The sequence below is a fragment of the Canis lupus genome, chromosome X (genome assembly GCF_048164855.1).
Source record: "Canis lupus baileyi chromosome X, mCanLup2.hap1, whole genome shotgun sequence".
In the NCBI taxonomy this organism is placed as follows: domain Eukaryota; kingdom Metazoa; phylum Chordata; class Mammalia; order Carnivora; family Canidae; genus Canis; species Canis lupus.
In genome coordinates this window covers 59,055,553-59,079,102 of record NC_132876.1, presented here as the reverse complement: position 1 = coordinate 59,079,102, position 23,550 = coordinate 59,055,553, and the positions used below count along the sequence as shown (strand labels likewise).

The following is a 23,550-nucleotide window of genomic DNA, read 5'->3' as shown; positions in this document are numbered from 1 at the left end:
CAAAAGACATGTATGAAAAGCCCACAACAAATATCATTCTCAATGGAGAAAAACTGAGAATCTTTCCCCTTAAGTCAGGAGCATGGCAGGAATGTCTACTATTGCCAATGTGTTCAACATAGAACTAAAAGTCTTAGCCTCAGCAATCAGAAAACAAAAAGAAATAAAAGGCATCTGAAATGGAAAATAAGAAGTCAGACTCTCACACTTTGCAGATGACATGAATCTCTATATGGAAAACTCAAAATAATTCACCTCAAAGTTGCTAGAACTCATATAAGAATTCAGCAATGTGGCTGGATATAAAATCAATGCACAGAAACCAGTTGCATTTTTATACACTGAGACTGAAAAGAGAAACTAAGGAGTCAATCTCATTTACAATTGCACTGAAAACCATAAGATACCTAGGTATAAACTGAAAGAGGCAAAAAGATTGGTACTCAGAAAACTGTAGAACACTCATGAAAGAAATTGAAGAAAACACAGAGAAATGGAAAAATTTCCATGCTCCTGGATTGGAAGAACAAATATTGTTCAAGTGTCTGTGATACCTAGAGCAATTTACACATTCAATGCAATCCCTATCAAAATACCATCAACTTACTTTACAGACTTGGAACTAATAATTCTAAAATTTCTATGGAACCAGAAAAGATTCCAAATAGCCAGATGAATGTTGAAAAAGAAAACTAAAGCTGGTGGCTTCACAATTCTGGATTTAAGGTCTATTACAAAGCTATAATCATCAAGACAGTATCGTACTTGCACAAAAACAGACACGTTGATTAATGGAAAATAATAGAGAACCCAGAAATGGACCCTTAACTCTATGGTCAACTAATTTTAGACAAAGTAGGAAAGAATATCCAGAGGATAAAGGACAGTTTATTCAACAAATGGTGTTGGGAAAATTGGACAGCCACATGTAGAGGAATGAAACTGGACCATTTTCTTACACCATACTCAACAATAACCTCAAATGGGATGAAATACTTCATGTGAGACAGGATTTCATCAAAATCCTAGAGGAGAGGGACACCTAGGTGTCTCAGTGGTTAAGCATCTGCCTTTGGCTCAGGTCATGATCCCAGGGTCCTGGGATCTAGTCCCGCATCGGGCTCGCTGCAGGGACGCTGTTTCTCCCTCTGCCTATGTCTCTGGCTCTCTCTCTTTGTCTCTCATGAATAAATAAATAAAATATTTAAAAACTTCTAGAGAACAGAGGCAGCAACCTCTTTGACTTGAGCCACAACAACTTCTTGGTAGACACGTCTCCGAAGGCAAGGGAAACAGAGGCTAAAATGGACCACTGGGACTTCATCAAGATAAAAACCTTTTGCAGAACAAAGGAAGCAACTGGAAAAACCGAAAGACAGCCAAAAGAATGGGAGAAGATATTTGCAAATGGCATATTAGATTAAAGGCTATTATCCAAAATCTATGGAGAACTTATCAAACTCAATACCCAAAGAAAAAACAATCCAGTCAAGAAATGGGCAAAAGTTATGAACAAACATTTCTCCAAAGAATACATACAAATGGCCAACATACATATGAAAAAAAATGTTCAACATCACTTGGTATCAGAGAATTACAAATCAAAACCCACAATGAGATACCATCTCATACCAGTCAAAATGGCGAAAATGAACAAGTCCATAAATGACAGTTGCTGGCAAGGATATGGAGAAGGGGGAACCCTCTTACACTGTTGGTGAGAATGTAAGCTGGTTCAGCCAATCCAGAAAATAGTATGGAGGTTCCTCAAAAAGTTGAAAACAGAGCTACCCTATAATCCAGGAATAACACTACTGTGTATCTACCCCAATGATATAAATATAGTAATTTGAAGGTGTACCTGCACCCAAATATTTATAACAGCAATGTCCATAATAGCCCAATTGTGGAAGGAGCCATGATATCCTTCAACATATGAATGGATAAAGAAGATACACACACACTCATACACACACACACACACAATGGAATACTACTCAGCCATCAAAAAATAAAATCTTGCCATCTGCAATGATGTATATGGAACTAGCGGGTATTATGCTAAGCGAAATAAGTCAATTAGAGAAAGATAATTATTGTATGATCTAACTTTATGTGGAATTTAAGAAGCAAAGCAGAGGATCATAGGGAAAGAAACAAAAAAATAAAACAAGATGATATCAGAGAAGGAGACAATCCGTAAGAAATTCTTTTTTTTAAAGATTGTATTTATTTATTTGTGAGAGACACAGAGAGATAGAAAGGCAGAGACAGAAAGGCAGAGAAAGAGAGAAAGGCAGAGGGAGAAGCAGGCTCCATACAGGGAACCTGATAAGGGACTCAATCCTAGTACTCCAGGATCACTCCCTGAGCCGAAGTCAGATGCTTAACTGCTGAGCCACCCAGGCATCCCAAGAGACTCTTAATCATAGGACACAAACTGAGGGTCTCTGGAAAGAGAGAGTGGGGGTCAGGCTAGCTGGGTGATGAATATTAAAGAGGGCATGTAAATTAATTAGCACTGGGTATCATATAAGACTCATGAATCACTGACCTCTGCCTCTGAAACCAGTAATGCATTATATACTAATTAAATGAATTTAAATAAAGTTGTAAAAAGAACTGATTGGTTGATATAACTACATAAGAATTAAAAATGTCTAAAGTGAAAGTTACCACAGATAAAGTTAAGCATAAAACTAGAAACAAATATTTGTAACAATGAAGACATTGTTTTACCCATAATAAAGATATAAATCGCTCCTAAAACATCAATATAAAAGCAACCACATAGAATAACAGAAGAATTGTCAAAAGATACAAAGAAAACAAACCCAGAAGTAAATAAAAGAAATATAAAACATGCCAATATATGTCTAGTTTTATTTTTTAGCAGAATAAATAACTAAAATAAAAGACTATTTTTCTCCCACAAAAAAAAAAAATAACCGGGAATATGGAACATGTTACTTTGCAGGGTTCCTTAGTCCTATTTTTGAATAGTTTTTTTTCTTAAAATATTCTTCCTTAAAACAAATCAATATCTATTATCTTACTAATTCTAGGCATTAGTTCTGATTCTTCACTCTGGATCCACCTCATCCAAAATACCTTCTTCTATATTCCAGCTATCAATTATGTAGTTTTCTTTCCTCTCTTTCAAATTGAACATCCCTGTTTTTGAAACATGCAGTTTTCAACTATTTTATATGACCTGTGGGCAAATTATTTTATAATCTGTGCCTTAGTTTCCTTATCTGAGGAAGCTGCAAAATGAGGGAACTGTTTCCAAATATTTAGTGTCCTGGGTAATTTTGGTCCGTCCTGGATGCTCATCAATCTGTAAGATGATACTCTATCTTTTCAACTACAACCCATATATACTGGCAGCACAAATATAATGGCTATAAAAATGAAGACTCTCAGGCCCTAAAAACTTCTAAGTACATTTTGGTTGAAATAATATAAAACAATATTTAAAACTGCTGTTTGTTTAAATGTATACTATTATATATTTGTATGGTGGGAATGGTATATGTAACATATATATGTAGAGGGTACAGTGTTCTGTTAAACAATCATTCCACAAATATTACTGAACATCAACTATATACCAAACTCTGTTCTAGTTCTGGAATCTGAGTAATAAACAACCAGGCATAATATATGTCCTCATGGAACTCAAACTTACAATCTAGTAGAGACAAAAAAAATTTTTTTGTAAAGATTTTATTTATTTATTCATGAGAGACACGCAGAGAGAGGCAGACACAGGCAGAGGAAGAAGCAGGCTTCCTGCAAGGAGCCCAATGTGGGACTTGATCCAGGATCCCGGGACCATGCCCCAAAGCCGAAGGCAGACACCCAACCACTGAGCCACCCAGGTATCCTTAGACAAAAAAAAATTACAAGAAAATATAAATAACAAAATTTAATCAAGTATTATAAGACAAGGGATGCCTGAGTGGCTCAGAGGTTGAGCATCTGCCTTTGGCTCAGGGCATGATCCCCGGGTCCTGGGATCGAGTTCTGCATCGGGCTCCTAGCATGGAGCCTGCTTTCTCCCTCTGCCTATGTATCTGCCTCTCTTTCTGTGTGTCTGATAAATCTTTTTTAAAAAGTATTATAAGACAAAAGAACCATCTACAATATTTAACCACAATGACATACTGTAGTGTAATGAAGTGAATGCTTCCAAATTTACCTGATCATTAGAATTATTGAGGGAAAGAAAACATACAGATTCCCAGGTCCTTTCCAGGAAATACTGATTTAGTGGCCCTACATGGAGTAATCTGTATTTTTAAAGAACCATTCAAGTTAATTCTTCTGATAAGGCATACGTTGGTGAAATGGAAATGGAAACAATATTAGACTAGTAATACAGAGATCTGGCGTCTATCTCTGACTAGCAGTGTGAGCTTTAACAAGTCATTCTTCTAACAATGAAGTATAATTTTAAAAAATTTTTGGAAGTATAATTGACATAAAATATTATATTAGTTTCAGGTGTAAAATATATTGATTTGACATTTGTATATATTGTGAAATGATCACCACAATAAGTCTAGATACCACCTCTCAACTTACGAAGTTAATACCATAACATTGACTATATTCCTCACACTATACATTTCATTCCCATGACTTAACTTTATAATTGGAAGTTTATTCCTAATTCTCTTCAGCCTTTGCTCATCAAAACCTCCAACTCTTCTGGCAACCAACAATCTGTATCCCATTTCTAAAGCTTCTTTTGAATTTTAAGATTCCACCATATAAATAAAATCACACAGTGTTTTTCTCTGACTTATTTTACTTAGCATGATATCCTGATGTTTCCTCCATGTTGTCAAAAATGGCAAGATAGCAAGATCGCATTCTTTTTTATGGCAAAGTATTATTTAATTGTATATATACAACATAAACATTATATATATAATATATACATATACAATATATATATTACTTTTTAGAGTTTTTATTTAAATTCCATTAGGTTAACATACAGTGCAGTATTAGTTTTAGGTGTACAACTTAGTGATTCCACATTTATTATATAACACCTGGTGCTCATATAGTGTTCTCCTTAATCCCCATCACCTACTTAGCCCATCCCCCAACCAATTCTACCCTCATAACCATCAGCTTGTTCTATATAAAGCATTTTTTTTTAATTTTTATTTATTTATGATAGGCACACAGTGAGAGAGAGAGAGGCAGAGACACAGGCAGAGGGAGAAGCAGGCTCCATGCAGGGAGCCTGACGTGGGATTTGATCCTGGGTCTCCAGGATCGCGCCCTGGGCCAAAGGCAGGCGCTAAACCGCTGCACCACCCAGGGATCCCGAGCTTGTTCTATATAATTAAGAGTCAGTTTCTTGGTTTGCCTCTCTCTTTTTTCTCTTATGTTCATTTGTTTCTTAAATTCCACCTATGATTGAAATCATATGGGATTTCTCTTTCTCTGACTGACTTATTTTGCTTAGCACAGCACACTCTAGCTCTATCCATGTCATTGTAAATGGCAAGATTTCATTATTTTTATGGTAAAATAATATTCCATTGTATATATTTACCACTTTTTCTTTATCCATTCATCAGTTGATGGACATTTGTGCTCTTCCCATAATTTGACTATTGTATGTAATGCTGCTATAAACATTGGGGTGCATGTATCCCTTTGAACTAGTATTTTTGTATTATTTTTGGTAAATACTTAGTACTGAAATTGCTTAATCATAGGGTAGTCCTTTTTTTAACTTTTATAGGAGCCTCCATATTGTTTGCCTGACTGGCTGTGCCTATTTCTATTTCTACCAACATTGCAAGAGGATTCCGCTTTTTCCACATCCTTGCCAACACGAGTTGTTTCTTATGTTGTAGATTTTAGCCATTCTGACAGATGTGAAGTGATATCTCATTATAGTTTTGATTTGTATTTCCCTGATGATAAAGTGATATTAAACATCTATTCATGTGTCTATGGGCCATCCATAGGTCTTCTTGGAAAAATGTCTATGCATGTATTCTGCCCATTTTAATAGGATTATCCATTTTTTGGGTGTTGAACTTTATAAGCTCTTTATATATTTTGGATACTAGCCCTTTATCAGATTTGTCATTTACATATATCTTCTCCCATTCCTTAGGTTGCCTTTTAGTTTTCTCAGTTCTTTCTTTTGCTGTGCAGAAGCTTTTTATCTTGATGAGTTCACAATAGTGTACTTCTGCTGTCATTTCCTTTGTCCCCAGAGATGTGTTTAGTAAGAAGTTGCTATAGTCAATGTCAACTGCCTGTGTTCTCTTCTAGAATTTTAATGGTTTCCTATCTCACATTTGGATGTTATCCATTTACAGTTTACTTTTGTGTGTGGTGTAAGAAAGTCATTCAGTTTCATTCTTTTGCATGTTGCTGTCCAGGTTTCCCAGCACCAGTGTTGAAGAGACTGTCTTTTTCCCATGGGATATTCATTCTTGCTTTGTCAAAGATTAACTGACCATATATTTACGAGTTCATTTCTGGGTGTTTGTTAGTCTGTTATTACCTTTTACACATTCTTTATATTTTGGATATTACTTCTTTTTTAAGATTTTATTTATTTATTCATGAGAGACAGAAGGAGAGGCAGAGACACAGGAAAAGGGAGAAGTAGGCTCCATGGAGGGAGCCCAACGTGGGACTGGATCCCGGGTCTCCAGGATCACACCGTGGGCGGAAGGCTGCGCTAAACCGCTGAGACATCCGGGCTGCCCACCTGTCTTTCTTTCTTTTTTTTTAAATAATAAATTTATTTTTTATTTATTTATTTATTTATTTATTTGGTATTTATTTATTTATTTATTTATTTATTTATGATAGTCACAGAGAGAGAGAGAGAGAGGCAGAGACACAGGCAGAGGGAGAAGCAGGCTCCATGCACCAGGAGCCCGACATGGGATTCGATCCTGGGTCTCCAGGATTGCGCCCTGGGCCAAAGGCAGGTGGTAAACCGCTGCGCCACCCAGGTATCCCATAAATTTATTTTTTATTGGTGTTCAATTTGTCAACATACAGAATAACACCCAGTGCTCATCCTGTCAAGTGCCTCCTCAGTGGCCGCCACACAGTCACTCCCACCACCACCCTCCTCCCCTTCCATCACCTCTAGTTCCTTTCCCAGAGTTAGGAGTCTTCCATGTTCTGACTCCCTTTCTGATATTTCCTACCCATTTCTTCTCCCTTTCCCTCTGTTCCCACTCACTATTACTTATATTCCCCAAATGAATGAGACCTTATAATGTTTGTCCTTCTCCGATTGACTTATTTCACTCAGCATAATACCCTACAGTTCCAACCACCTTGAAGCAAATGGTGGGTACATGTCATTTTTAATGGCTGAGTAATATTCCATTGTATACATAAACCACATCGTTATCCATTCATCTTTCGATGGACACCGAGGCTCCTTCCACAGTTTGGCAATTGTGGACATTGCTGCTACAACATCGGGGTGCAGGTGTCCTGGCGTTTCATTGCATCTGTATCTTTGGGGTAAAAACCCAACAGTGCAATGGCTGGATCATAGGGAAGGTCTATGTTTATCTCTCTGAGGAACCTCCACACAGTTTTACAGAGTGGCTGCACCATTTCATATAACCACCAACAGTGTAAGAGGGTTCCCTTTTCTCTACATCCTCTCCAACATTTGGGTTTACTGCCTTGTTAATTTTCCGCATTCTCACTGGTGTGAGGTGGTATCTCATTGTGGTTTTGATTTGTATTTCCCTGATGGCCAGTGATGCAAAGCATTTTCTCAGGTACTTGTTGGCCATGTCTATGTCTTCCTCTGTGAGATTTCTATTCATGTCTTTTGCCCATTTCATGATTGGATTGTTTGTTTCTTTGCTGTTGAGTTTAAGAAGTTCTTTATAGATCTTGGAAACTAGCCCTTTATCTGATACGTAATTTGCAAATATCTTCTCCCATTCTGTAGGTTGTCTTTTAGTTTTGTTGACTGTATCCTTTGCTGTGCAAAAGCTTCTTATCTTGATGAAGTCCCAATAGTTCATTTTTGCTTGTCAGTCTTTTGCCTTCGTGGATGTATCTTGCAAGAAGTTACTGTGGCTGAGTTCAAAAAGAGTGTTGCCTGTGTTCTCCTCTAGGATTTTGATGGACTCTTGTCTCACATTTAGATCTTTCATCCATTTTGAGTTTATCTTTGTGTATGGTGAAAGAGAGTGGTGTGTTTCATTCTTCTGCATGTGGATGTCCAATTTCCCAGCACCATTTATTGAAGAGACTGTCTTTCTTCCAGTGGATAGTCTTTCCTCCTTTATCGAATATCAGTTGACCATAAAGTTGAGGGTCCACTTCTGGATTCTCTATTCTGTTCCATTGATCTATGTGTCTGTTTTTGTGCCAGTACCACATTGTCTTGATGACCACAGCATTGTACTACAACCTGAAATCTGGCATTGTGATACCCCTAGCTATGGTTTTCTTTTTCAATATTCCCCTGATATTCGGGGTCTTTTCTGATTCCACACAAATCCTAAAATAATTTGTTCTAACTCTGTCAAGAAAGTCCAAGTTATTTTGATAGGGATTGCATCAAACATGTAAATTTCCCTGGGTAACATTGACATTTTCACAATATTAATTCTGCCAATACAAGAGATTGGAATATGTTTCCATCTCTTTGTGTCTTCCTCAATTTCTTTCAGAAGAGTTCTATAGTTTATAGGATATAGATCCTTTACCTCTTTGGTTAGGTTTATTTGAAGGTATCGTATGCTTTTGGGTGAAATTGTAAATGGGATTGACTCCTTAATTTCTCTTTCTTCAGTCTCATTGTTAGTGTAGAGAAATGCCACTGACTTCTGGGCATTGATTTTGTATCCTGCCACACTACCAACTTGCTGTATGAGTTCTAGCAATGTTGGGGTGGAGGCTTTTGGGTTTCTACGTAGAGTATCATGTCATTGGCGAAGAGGGATACTGTGACTTCTTCTTTGCCCATTTGAATGCCTTTAATGTCTTTTTGTTGTCTGATTGCTGAGGTTGGAACTTCCAGCACTATGTTGAATAGCAGTGGTGAGAGTGGACATCCCTGTCTTGTTCCTGATCTTACGGGAAAGGCTCCCAGTGCTTCCCCATTGAAAATGATATTTGCTGTGGGCTTTTCGTACATGGCTTTTAAGATGTTGAGGAATGTTCCCTCTATCCCTACACCTGAAGAGTTTTGATCAGGAATGGATGCTGCATCTTGTCAAACGCTTCTGTGCATCTAATGAGAGGATCATATGGTTCTTGGTTTTTCTCTTGCTGATATGATGAATCACATTGATTTTTTTACAAGTGTTGAAACAGCCTTGTGTCCTGGGGATAAATTGTATTTGGTCATGGTGAATAATTTTCTTAATTTATTGTTGGATCCTATTGGCTAGTATCTTGTCGAGAATTTTTGCATCCATGTTCATCAGGGATATTGGTCTATAATTCTCCTTCTTGGTGGGGGTCTTTGTCTGGTTTTGTAATTAAGGTGATGCTGGCCTCATAGAACGAGTTTGGAAGTATTCCATCTCTTTCTATTTTTCGGAACAGCTTTAGTAGAAGAGGTATGTTTTCTTCTTTAAACGTTTGATAGAGTTCCCCTGGGAAGCCATCTGGCCCTGTATTTTTGTGTCTTGAGAGGGTTTTGATGACTGCTTCAATTTCCTCCCTGGTTATTGTCCTGTTCTGGTTTTCTATTTCTTCCCATTTCAGTTTTGGCAGTTTGTGGCTTTCCAGATATACGTCCATTTCTTCTAGATTGCCTAATTTATTGGCGTATAGGTGTTCATAATATGTTTTTAAAATCGTTTGTATTTCATTGGGGTTGGTAGTGATCTCTCTTTTCTCATTCATTATTTTATTAATTTGAGTCTTCTCTCTCTTCTTTTTAATAAGGCTGGCTAATGGTTTATCCATCTTATTAATTCTTTCAAAGAACAAACTCCTGGTTTTTTTGATCCGTTCCACAGTTCTTCTGGTCTCGATTTCGTTTAGTTCTGCTCTAATCTTTATTAACTTTCCTCTTCTGCTGGGTGTAGGATCTATTTGCTGTTTTTTCTCTAGCTCTTTTAGGTGCAAGGTTAGCTTTTGTATTTGAGTCCTTCCCAGTTTTTGGAGGGATGCTTATATTGCGATATATTTTGCCCTCAGGACTGTTTTCTGTATCCCAAAGATTTTGAACCGTTGTATCTTCATTCTCATTAGTTTCCATGAATCCTTTTAATTCTTCCTTAATTTCCTAGTTGACCCTTTCCTCTTTTAGCAAGATGGTCCTTAACCTCCACGTGTTTGAAGTCCTTCCAAGCTTCTTGTTGTGATTTAGTTCTAATTTGAAGGCATTATGGTCTGAGAATATGCAGGGGATGATCCCAATCTTTTGGTATCAGTTCAGACCTGATTTGTGACCCAGTATGTGGTCTATTCTGGAGAAAGTTCCATGTGCACTTGCGAAGAATGTGTATTCGGTTGAGTTTGGATGTAAAGTTCTGTAGATATCTATGAAATCCATCTGGTCCAGTGTATCATTTAAAGCTCTCATTTCTTTGGAGATGTTGTGTTTAGAAGACCTATCGAGTGTAGAAAGCGCTAGATTGAAGTCACCAATATAAGTGTATTATTATCTAAGTATGCCTTTACTTTGGTTATTAATTGATTGATATGTTTGGCAGCTCACACATTGGGGGCATATATATTGAAGTTTGTTAAGTCCTCTCGTTGGATAGATCCTTTAAGTATGATATAGTGTCCCTCTTCATCTCTCACTACAGTCTTCGGGGTAAATTTTCGTTTATCTGATATAAGGATGGCTACCCCTGCTTTCTTTTGAGGACCATTTGATTAGTAAATGGTTCTCCAACCTTTTATTTTCAGGCTGTAGGTGTCCTTCTGTCTAAAATGAGTCTCTTGTAGACAGCAAATAGATGGCTCCTGCTTTTTTATCCAGTCTGACACCCTGCACCTTTTGATGGGGTCATTAAGCCCGTTTACGCTCAGTTACTATTGAAAGATATTTTAGTGTCATCACGATACCTATTCAGTCCCTGTGTTTGTGGATTGTTCCATTGGACTTCTTCTTAAAAGGCAATTTTAAGAGTCCCCTTAAAATTTCTTGCAGAGCTGGTTTGGATGTCACATATTCTTTCAGTTCCTTCCTGTCTTGGAAGCTCTTTATCTCTCCTTCCATTCTGAATGAGAGCCTTGCTGGATAAAGTATTCTTGGTTGCATGTTTTTCTCATTTAGGACCCTGAATATATCCTGCCAGCCCTTTCTGGCCTGCCAAGTCTCTGTGGAGAGGTCAGCTGTTATCCTAATACTTCTCCCCATAAAAGATAGGGATTTCTTGTCTCTTGCTGCTTTAAGGATCTTCTCTTTGTATTTGGAATTTGCAAGCTTCACTATTAAATGTCGAGGTGTTGAACGGTTTTTATTTATTTTTTGGGGGGGATCTATTTCTTGGATCTGAATGCTTGTTTCCCTTCCCAGATTAGGAAAGTTTTCAGCTAGGATTTGTTCAAATACATATTCTGGACCTCTGTCCCTTTCTGCACCCTGGGGAACCCCAATTGAACGTAGGTTTTTCTTCCTCAGGCTGTCACTTATTTCCCTTAATCTATCCTCATGGTCTTTTAATTGTTTGTCTCTTTTTCCTCAGTTACCCTCTCTGTCATCAACTTGTCTTCTATGTCACTCACTCGTTCTTCCACCTCGTTAACCCTCATTGTTAGGACTTCTAGTTTGGATTGCATCTCATTCAATTGATTTTTAACTTCTGTCTGATTTGTTGTAAATTCTGGAGTCATGAAGTCTCTTGAGTCCTTTATGCTTTTTTCGAGAGCCACCAGTAGCTTTATAATAGTGCTTCTGAATTGGCTTTCTGATATTGAATTGGTATATCCAAATTTTGTAACTCTGTGAGAGAGAGGACCGTTTCTGATTCTTTCTTTTGAGTTGAGGTTTTCCTTCTAGTCATTTTGCTCAGTGCAGAGTGGCCAAAAACAAGTTGTATTGGGAAAAGGAGAAAAAGAGAGAAGAGACAGAAAGAACCAAAAAGAAAAAAAGAAAAAAAAAATGAAGAAAAAAGAGAAAAAATAAAAGAAAAGAGAAGAAAAAGAGAAAAAAAGAAAAAAGAAAAAAAAGAGGCAAGCAAACAGAAATCGAAAAGCAAAAAGAAAAAATAAAACAAAACAAAAAAACGAACAAACAAGCAAACAAACAAACAAAAAAAAAAAAACAAGGAAGAGTATCCTCTGATTCTGTACACTGTAAGTCCCTTGATTTCCCCTGGAACTTTCCAGTGCTACTTGGTCAATAATTTCTTTTTCCCCTGTCCGTCTAGGTGGTCTTCTGGGGGAGGGGCCTGTTGTGCTGATTTTCTGGTGTTAGCACTTGGGGGAGCTGCTCAGCCCCCTGCCTGTTGCAGGGCTCAGTGAGTGATGTTTATGCTGCTTATCTGGTGAGGCCACTGTAAGCTCAGTGTGGGTTGTTTATCCCGTGAGGCCCCAGGAATAACAACCGCAGTGGCGGCAGCCAGCTTTGGAGCCCTGGATTCAGCTCCCAGAGAAACTACGGAGCTCTCAGTCTGCAGGGGCCTGGATGCTGGGGGTCGAGGCCGCTGATCTGCTCAGCTTGGGGCAGGAGCGTCCTTGCTGTCCTGGGCCCTCCTGGACTCTGCCTGTCCCGGGGGGAGGTTGGATCCTGGGCTGTGTCTATGTCACATATGAGTGAAATTATATATTTGTCTTTCTATGACTGACTTATTTCACTTAGACCATCCTCATCTCTCCATGTTGTTATATGCATAAAATGCTATATATGTACCTATGGGTATCCACAAATTAAAACCTATACTAGATAAACAAAAAGAGAGAGAAAGAGAGAGACAGAGAGACAGAGAGAAAGGAAACCAAGCATAAAACTAAAGAAGGTCAGCAAACTATAAGGAAAATAAAAAGAGAATAACAAAGGAACAGAAAATCACAAAACAACCATAAACCAAGTAACAAAATGGCAATAAGTACATACCTATCTAGAATCATTTTATCTTATTTTTTACTACTTAGTTAATGGGAGAGGATCTGGCACTTGTAGTTGAGGGAAGCCTCTTCCTTACAGTGTAAAACCAACTAATCACACCACAATTTACTACTTATAAAGAAAAAAGATGAACTTTTCAATGGTCAGATCTGACATCACCTTAGCCAACCTTGACATCACTTGTAATGAAAATATCAACAGCATACCTCATGAAATAATGCTAAACACATTATCCACAAAAAACACAATATCCTTTCTTCATATTTTGCCAAAAGTGCGATTGAGTGTCTACAAATAGATGGTCACTACATGACTATTTTAAATGGCCAAGGAACTGTTTCTGATTAAGACAAAAGGGACATGAAAAATGAATGCAATGGATGGTCAGGAATTTTGCTATAAACAACTCTCAGAACAATTAGTGAAATTTGCATCAGGTCTGTAAGAATAGCTAATAGTGCTATATGCATAGTGTTTTCCTGCTTGTTAGGTATGCAGTTGTTATGTCAGAGAATATCTTCAGTTTTAGGAATACTCAACTATGTAAGATCAACAATTGCGCAATAATTTTTATGCCTCCCTCAAAATAAGAAAATATTTACTAATACAAGAGTGTGTGTGTCTGTGTGTGTATGTGTATGTGTGCCTGTGGGTGTACAAGAGAGAGAAGTGAAAGTTGAATGTTACCATGTAGAAAACTGACTGATGAGGATGTAAGAATTCTTTGCAATTTTCTTGTGACTTTTCTGTAAGCCTAGAATATTGTATTAAGTAAAAATTTAAATGAATGCAATCCCATCTACTCTTGGAATGTCTTGGAGATTTAATTTATTTTTTATTTTATTTTTTTAAAGATTTATTTATTTATTCAAGAGAGACACAGAGAGAGAGGCAGAGACGTAGGCAGAGAGAGAAGCAGGCTCCATGCAGGGAGCCCTATGTGGGACTTGATCCCAGGACTCCAGGATCATGCCCTGAGCTGAAGGCAGACACTTAACCGCTGAGCCACCCAGGCATCCCTCTCTTGGAGATTTTAAATGAGCATTATGATATTGAGGGATGGGCAAATATGTTTTAAAATTTTGTTTAGGTTTTATTTTTTGAGGATTTATTTAAATTCCAATTTATTTTAACATATAGTGTTCTATTAGTTTCAGGTGTAAAATATAGTAATTTAACACTTCCCATACATTATCCTGTGCTCCTCACAAATGCACTCCTTAATCCCCATTACTGGTTTCACACATTCCCAAACTCACCTTCCCTCTGGTAACAGTTTATTCTCTATCCTTAAGATTCTCTTTCTTGGTATGCCTATCTATCTTTTCTCCTCTTTGCTCATTTGTTTTCATTCTTAAATTTTACATATGAGTGGAATATGCCATTTCTCTTTCTCTGATTGACTTATTTTGCTTAGGATAGTATACTCTAGCTCCATCAATATCCTTGCAAATGACAAGATTTCTTTCTTTTCTATGGCTAATATTCCATTTTATATATTTACCACTTCTTTAACCAGTCATCAGTCAATGGACACTTCTACTGTTTCCATAATCTTACAGATAATGGTGTTCTAAAAACCAAGGTGAATGTATCCCTTTGAATTAGTATTTTGTATTAATATTCTTTTAAAATATTTTTTTATTTATTCATGAGAAACTTATAGAGAGAGGCAGAGACATAGGCAGAGGAAGAAGTAGGATCCCTGCAGGGAGCCTGATGTGGGACTTGATCCCAGGACCTCGGGATCATGACCTGAGCCAAAGGCTGATACTCAACCACTGAGCCACCCAGGTGCCTCTTTGTATTAGAATTTTTTATAAAAACCCAGAAGTGAAATTGCTGGATCCTAGGGTAGTTCTATTTTTAACTTCTTAGGATCCTCCATACTGTTTTCCAGAGTAGCTTCACCAGTTTACATTTCAGCAACATTGCAAGAGTTTTCCTCTTTCTCCATATCCTCAATACCTGTTGTTTCTTGTGTTTATTTTAGCCATTCTCACCATTGAGAGGTAATATTTCAATGTAGTTTTGATTTGTATTTCCCTGATTATGACCGATGTTGATTACCTTCTCATGTGTCTATTAGCAATTTGTATGTTTTCTTTGTAAAAATGTCTATCCCTGTCTTCTGCCCATTTGTTAACTGGATTATTCATTATTTGGATGTTGAGTTTTATAAGGTCTTTATATATTTCGAATATTAACCCTTTATCAGATGTGTCATTTACAAATATCTTATCCCATTCCATAGGTTGCCTTTTAGTTTGTTGACTTCGCTGTGCAGCTCTTTTGATTATGTCCTGATAGTTTATTTTTGCTTTTGTTTCTCTTGCCTCAGAAGACATGTCTAGAAAGATGCTACTATGGCCAATGTCAAAGAGATTACTCGCTGTGTTTTCTTCTAGGATTTTAATGGTTTCCTGTCTTACATTAAGTCTTTTAACTATTTTGAATTTATTTTCACATATGTTTGAAGGAGGTTGACCAGTTTCATTCTTTTGCATGTTGCTGTCCAGTTTTCCCAACACCACTTGTTGAAGAGACTGTCTTTTTCCCATTGGGTATACTTTCTTGCTTTGGCAAAGATTAGTAAAGCATATAGTTCTGGGCTCATTTCTGGTTTTTATATTCTATTCCATGGATATATGTTTCTTTTTTTGTGCCAGTATCATACTGTCTTGATCACTACAGCTTTACAATGTAACTTGATGTCTGGAATTTTGATACCTCCAGCTTGCTTTTTTTCAAGATTGCTTTGTCTATTACAGATCTTTTGTAGTTTCATACAATTTTAGAATTGTTTGTTCTAGATCTGTGAAAAATGCTGGTGGTATTTTGATAGAGATTGCATTATATGTGTAGATTGTTTTGGGTAATATAGTCATTTTAACAATATTTGTTCTTCCAAACCATGAATATATAATGTTTTTCCATTTTGTTCTGTGCTCCTCGATTTATTTCATCACTGTTTTATATTTTTTAGAGTACACATTCTTCATCTCTTTGGTTAGGTTTATTTTTAGGTAGCTTATGGGTTTTGGTGCAATTCTTAATGGGATTAATTTCTCAATTTCTCTTTCTGCTATTTCATTATTTCTCTGTAGAAACTCAACAGATTTCTGTACATTTATTTCTTTATCCTGCAAATTTAGTGAATTAGTTTATTGGTTCTAACAATTTTTTTGCATGTTTCAGGTTTTCTATGTAGAGTATCATGTCACCTGCAAATAGTCAAAGTTTCACTTCTTCCTTGATGATTTGGGTATCTTTTATTTTTGTTATCTGATTGCTGTGGCTAGGAATACCGGTGCTATTAAGTAACAGCAGTGAAAGTAGACAGAAGTAGTCTGTGTTTTGTTCCTGACCATACAAGAAAATCTCTGTTGTTCCCCATTGAAGATGACATTAGCTTTGTGTTTTTCATGTATGAACTCTATTATATTGAGGTATGTTTCCTGTACACCTACTTTGTAGGAGGTTTTTTATCATAAGTGGATGTTGTCCTTTGTGAAATATTTTGTCTACATCTATTAAGAGGATCATATGGTTCTTATCCCTTCTTTTAATAATATGTATCACGTTGATTGATTTGTGAATATGGAATCACCCCTGCAACCCAGGAGTAAATCATATGTTATCATGGTTAATGATTATTTTAATGTATTGTTGGATTTGGTTTGCTAGTATTTCACTTAGAATCTTTGCATCCATATAAATGGACTAAATGGTCCAATCATAAAATATAGGGTGATAGAGTGGATAAAAAAGAAAAACTCATCTATATACTGCCAAAGGGAAATCATTTTAGAACTAAAGACTCATGCTGAAAAAAGGTGAAGGGATGGAGAAACATTTACCGTGCAAATGGACGCAAAAACAAAGATGGTGTAGCAATACTTATATCAGACAAAAACAGACCTTAAAACCAAGTTTGTAACAAGAGACACAGAAGGACACCACATAATTATAAAAGGAACAGTCCAACAAAAGGATGCAAGAATTGTAAATACTTATTCACTCAATATAGGAGCACCTAAATAAATAAAGCTGCTAGAATAGAAACAGAAATAGAAGAAAAGTTGATAGTAATAGAATAATAGTAGGGGACTTTAACCATCAATGTATAGATTATGCAAACATAAAATCAAGAAAGAAACAGTGGCTTTTCATGACACATTGGACCAGATGGATCTAACAGATCAATTCAGAACATTCCATCTCAAAACAGTGCAATACACATTCTCTTCAAGTACACATCGCACATTCTCCAGGATTGACTATATATTAGGCCACAAAACAAGTCTCAACAAATGAAAAAAGATTGAGACAATATCATATATCTTTTTGAATCAAAATAATTGAAATTGGAAATCAATCACAAGAAAAATATGGAAGGCACACAAAGGGAGGCTAAATAACATGCTACTAAACAATGAATGGATTGACCAAGAAATAATTTTTTTAAAAAAACACACGAAGACAAATGCAAATAAAAACAGAATGATTCAAACTCTTTGGGAAGCAGAAAACTCTGTCCTAAGTGGAAAAAGTGTAGCAATACAAGCCTACCTCAGGAAACAAGGAAAATCTCAAACAAACCACCTAACATAACACTTTAAGGAGCTAGAAAAGAACAATTAATTTCTCCCTTTATGTCTGTTGATATATAGCCTGGTACTCCTATGTTGGGTGCATATATATTTATAAATGTTATATCTTTTGATGGCTTGACTATCATTATGTAGTACTTCTCTTTTTATTAGAATCTGTTTTTAAAAGATTTTGTTTGTTTGTTTATTTGAGACAGAGAGAGAGAGAGAGAGAGAGAGGCAGAGGGAGAAGCAGGCTTCTTGCAGTGAGCCTGATGTGGGACATGATCCCAAGACTGGGATCACACCCTGAGCCGAAGGCAGACACTCAACCACTGAGCCACCCAGGCATCCCTAGAATCTATTTTAAAGTCTATTTCATCTGATATGGTCATAGCTACACCATCTTTCATTTTATTTCCATTTGCATGGAATATCATTGTTTATCCTTTCACTCTCTGTGTGTTCTTCTGAAGTGAGTCTGTTGTAGACAATGTAGGTATGTATGTGAATTGTTTTTTTATCCATTCAGCCATGCTACAGTCTTTGATTCACAAATTTAGCCCATTTACATTTAAAGTAATTATTAATAGCTATGTGCTTATTTCCATTTTAATAGTCTTTTGGATATTTTCATAGTTCTATTCTCTTCTTTCTAGTATTTTCTCTCTGTGATTTTATGACTTTCCTTGGTGTTTTTAGATATTTTTCTCATTTTCTTTTGTGTTTTTACTTTACAGTTACCGTGAGATTCCCATTTTATCCTACCTATGTAACAGTCTAAGATGATAGTGACTGAAATTTGAACACATTTCAAAACTACATTTTTACTCCTCCTTATTTTATGCTTTGATGTCACTATTCCCACCTTTTCATTTTATGTATCCCTTAACTAATTATTGTAGTTTAATTAATTTTCCTACTTTTGTCTTTTACCTTTCAAATAGCTTTATAAGTGATTAATCCATTACCTGTACTGCATTTTTACATTTGCCATTTAGATTTTACTTTTGTATGTTTTCTTGTAACTAATTAGTGCTATTACTTTTCAGCTTAAAGAAACTCCTTTAATATTTTTAAGGACAGTTTTTAGCAGTGACAAACTCAGTTTTAAGTAGTGATTAGCTTTTGCTTATCTGGAAACTTTATATCTCCTTCAAATCTGAATTTGGTAGAGTATTCTTGATTGGAAAGTTTTTTTTTTCCCTTTCAGCACTTTAAATATCTCATGCCACTCTTTTCTGGCTTTCAGTTTCTTCTGAGAAATCTGCTGATAGCTTTAGGGTATCCTAATATGTAACTATTTTTCTCTTGCTGCTTTTAATATTTGCTCTTTAACTTTTGAAATTTTAATTATAGTGTGTATTGGTGTTTCTTCTTTTGGGTTCATCTTGTTTGGAACTCTCTGGGCTTTCTTGACTTGGATGTCTGCTAGGGAAATTTTCAATCATTATTTCTTCAAATAAGTTTTCTCCCCTTTCTATCTCTTCCCTTTTTGGGGCCCCTATAATGTAAATGTTATTTCACTTGATGTTGTCATAGAGTTCTCATAAGTTATCTTTATTTTAAAAAATTGTTTCTGTTTGCTACTCTGGGTGAGTTCCATTGCTTTTTCTTCCAGCTTACGGATTTGTTCTGCTTCATCCAGTCTGCTGTTGAATCCCTGTATTGTATTTTTCAGTTTAGTTATTGTATTCTTCAGCCCTGTGACTTGAATTTTGTACTTCCTTAAGCTTTATATCCTATTATTGATGCTCTCACTATATCCACCCATTCTTTTGAGTTTGGTGAGCATCTTTATGTTCATTAATTTGAATTCTTTATCAGGAGATTACTTATCTCTGTATTACTATAATCATTTTTAATGTTTTTTTCCTTGTTCTTTCATTTGGAACATTTTTCTGTTTTGTTTTGATTTTTTTTTTCATTTTGCTTTACTCTCTGCATTTTTTTTAAGGTATTAGGCCAAGAGTGAAGGAATAGCTATGTTAAATCCTCTTGTTTAATCTTGTCCTAACTCTTGGTTGCCTCTTGAACCTTGGGATTATCTAAACTGCCTAACTTATTCTTAATATGCCCCCATTATTGAACATAAGACCTTTCAGTAATCCAAGTGGAAGAATCTCATTTAGCATCTACTTTCAGGCTGACTAGAAGCCAGACCTTCAGGCAGCAGCTCTTGAACTACACAAATATATGTAACTCTATGGGGATATAATTCTATTCTCTCCTGGCCTCTGAACTAAGATAGATGTCCCCTGGGTGACATTTGTCAATACTGGGGCTTTACACAAGTGATAAGCTCATCTTGGAGAAAGAGTTATTGAGATGAAATGAGGCCAGGTGGGTGCACAAAGCTGGTGTCTTCCTGCTTATGTTCCCTAGGAGTGTCTCCTTAGTCTCTAAATGTGTGGATAACCTGAAGCCTGTGTCTCTGGCTGTAGCTCCAGGCTAATAGAGAGGTTGTGGTTTTTTCTGCTATTTGTACAGTGTATTAGGTGTGGTGGCCTGTCAAGAATTGTTTCTCTGATTGTTTCAGTTCCCGTGAAGCTCTGTAAGATTAGCCCTCAGGACCATCAAGGCCAGGCAATCAAAGGGTATCCCCTATGTCTATCATACATACCCAGTGGCTTTAGCAAGGCAGCTGGAGTGTGTCAGGAATGGGGCAAGCTCACCAGTTTCAGAAAGGCAGTGGGAAGTTATCTTGACAGTGTGCACCAGTGGGCTTCAACAATGCAGCAGGAGAGTGCCTTGCCTATGCATGTGTTGGCTTTAGGCTGTGAGCAGGAGAATGTCATGACAAGGCATGTGCCAGCCAAGTCAGAGTGCAAGGGAGTGTTACAACTGCTTGCACTTGCAATATTTAGGTAAAGAGTGGGAGAACTCCGTAAGCATTTTTGTTCACCCATTCCAGCCAGAAAGTGAAGGAGCACTGCTACTACTCATTTTCTCTAGCAAGTGACATGACTGCTCACCCTTACCTGTCCCAGCACAGTGGCAGGAAGATGCCATGTTTGAGCTTACTTACCAGTACTAGCAGGCTATGTGGAGAGAGCAAAAATGTTGTCCACCAGCCTCTCTATCTCCAGGGAGTATCTCAACTGTCTCTCACCCTTCCATCTGATGCCCCTAGGTCAGCAAATGAATTGCCTTCATATGTAGTCTAGGCACTTTTTTTTGAGGTACTATTCAGTTTTATTAGGCACAAAGAATTATTGATCCAAGTCAGAAGCAGCACAACTACTGCCATGTTAGAAGGATTAATATGCACCAGCCCCACCTGTGACTTGCCTGGAGGCCCTCACCTGGCCCACCCCAATCTTCACGCCTTCTGAGAGTCCTTGGAGAAGAGACCTACCACCAAGGTCATCCCTTCCAGCACCTAACTCTTCTGTCTGCTAAAAAAATAGCAACCAGATTATTCCTAAAAAGATCATGCTTATCTTTGCCATGTGTCGAAAAAGCCAACCTGGGTCCCAAAGTATCTCAGTCCCATGTTTCCCAGTTGGGAAGCAGAACACAAATCTCAGTAAAGACCTTCTCTCTTCAACTAGTCACCAGGGAAACTGAAAGTAATGAAAAATATGTATACCACCCTTTATGCCACAGGTTTGTAAACTCAAATGTCCACCAGGACCAGGCAGGTGGCATAGATGAGTGAAGTACAGTGGTGGGGTGGACTAGGTGGGTGGGAGGAGGGTTCCAGGGCAGGGGGATTACAGCAAACCAGACTTAACCAGCATGCCCCATCCTCCACCCAGAAAACCAGCTTTTTTAACATGCAATCTCTCAAGTTTCAAATATTGGCAACAAATACAAAAGGATTTTAAACACAGCAGAGACTGTGCCTTGTAACTTCTGCCTTATATAATTTCCTACCTTAATTAAAGCTCCCTCCCCCCACCAAATAATAAGACTCCAACCCAATTATTACAAAGAAATTAACAGAGAAATAGAAAAATATAGCAGCTTCAAAAATACCAGTTTCCCCATTTTAAAACAAAATCAGTGGTAATTCTTTGAGTTCATTCATGTATAGGAGGTCAGCCAGGTCTACCTATTGGTAAGACAGCCTTGCATTATTAGAACCAACCCCAAATAAGATGTCACCCTGCCTGCCTTCACACTATCCCCACCAGGCAGAGAAAGGATAAAACCAGGCTGAATTTTATGAAGAATAAATTGAAGCACAAAGCCAGGAGGGACCCTCCTTGATATCACATGGCCCCTCAGCCACAGGTTTCCAATTCCACATTTTGGTATCAGAGATGAAAGCCAACATAACTACTGGAAGGTATGCAGCACCTTATAGAATCCTGGGCAGATAGTAGCCCAACTGCATGTCCGCTGAGCAAATCATGCACGAATGAATGAATCTAGCTATTTCCCTTAGACAGTGCTTCCTACCAGGGAAAATCAGGAGCTGCTCTTGCCATTCCAAAGACCGCATTTCTCCAGGGGCAGGAGAGGAAGGCAAGGGAGGTAATGCAGAGTTCTTTCTATGAGTGAATAGATGGCTTTCCTGGTTTTTAAGGGAATATCATCAACTCTAGGCACTTTTTAAATTGCTGTTTTACTGCTGGGTCTTAGGGTGAACAAGACTGCCCACGTGCCCTCCAAGAGGGGAACCTCAGTTTCCTATAGCACTTTGAGACCTCTAGATTTCAGCTTCATTGTTTTTCGAAGCCAGACATCCTGGTCCTCTGTCTGGTGCAGATCCCAGGTGCTTGAGTGACCAGTGTGGGGCACCTACCCTTCCTCCTCCATAATTGTCTGTATGGTGAGATACCTCCCAAATTCAACCCCTATTGTTGCTGGCCCAGGGGTAGGGTTTTGTGAGACCATGTCTCTACATCTCAGTGTGGTCTATTTATCCTTTGTTGTGGATAGCAGTCCATTCGGTTTTCATATCTTTTTCAGTGGGAAATGATCCATATGTAGACATAGATTTGGTGTGTCTATTGGAGGAGATGTTTTCAGAAACTTCCCACAACACAATCTTGAAACTTCCTTTTTTGCTAATTATTCTTATATAAAATAATAGTATAGAATTCAACCTCAAGGTACTTACCAACCTTGAGTCAATATCTATATTAGATAATAGAAACTTTACTATTATTTTTTGGTACAAACATTGGGGGTAGAGGCTTATATTTAATGCAAAAGGCAAGGTTAAAACAGTATAAGTGAAAATCACTCTTCTATTTAAAGACATTTTTAATCTAGCCATATTCCTTAGAAAATAAACATAATCTAAAATGTAAAAACATACATTTTTCAGGAAATTTGTTTTTCAAAATGTATTTCAAACACCAGACACATGTTTCTTACACAAATATTTCACCACACAAGAGTACATTCAGACATATGTCAACTATAACCAAAACATATGGAAAGGATAGGCATTAAACTGAATTGTAGAGAGATAGGGGAAGGAATTAACTTTTACCGAGGAATTATGGTGCTTTGCACTTATTATTTACATGTATTTTCTCAAAATAACCCTTTGTTAAATTGCTTCAATTTACTGCTAACTGAAGCACAGCTACTAAAAAAATTGACTATGTTAAATTGCAAGTTCCTTAGGAGAGCTGAATTTTTTCATGGCACCTGGAAGAGTTGTGGTCCATAACAGGTGTTCAGTTTACCTTTGGTGAATGAATATTTCAATACGTAATAGGCACTAATCTGGGAATGACATTTTAAGTTAAAAAGAAATATATTCTAGAAGTATAAAATATAACAAGGGAACATTAATCTAAAATTTCCAAATTATATCACAAATAATGATTAACTAGACATACTGAGGCAAATTTCATTTTGGTGATCAATAAACCAGAAGGTCTATTAGACTTGAAAACATCTACATCGAGTTTCTCTTGAAATCTT

At 37.0% G+C, this 23,550-nt stretch overlaps 1 protein-coding gene across 5 annotated transcripts in view; it reads right to left on the bottom strand.

Moving 5' to 3' along the window:
- HDX (highly divergent homeobox) overlaps nt 1-23,550 on the bottom strand; it is a 280,813-nt gene that overhangs the window by 127,785 nt on the left and 129,478 nt on the right. The window lies entirely within an intron of this gene.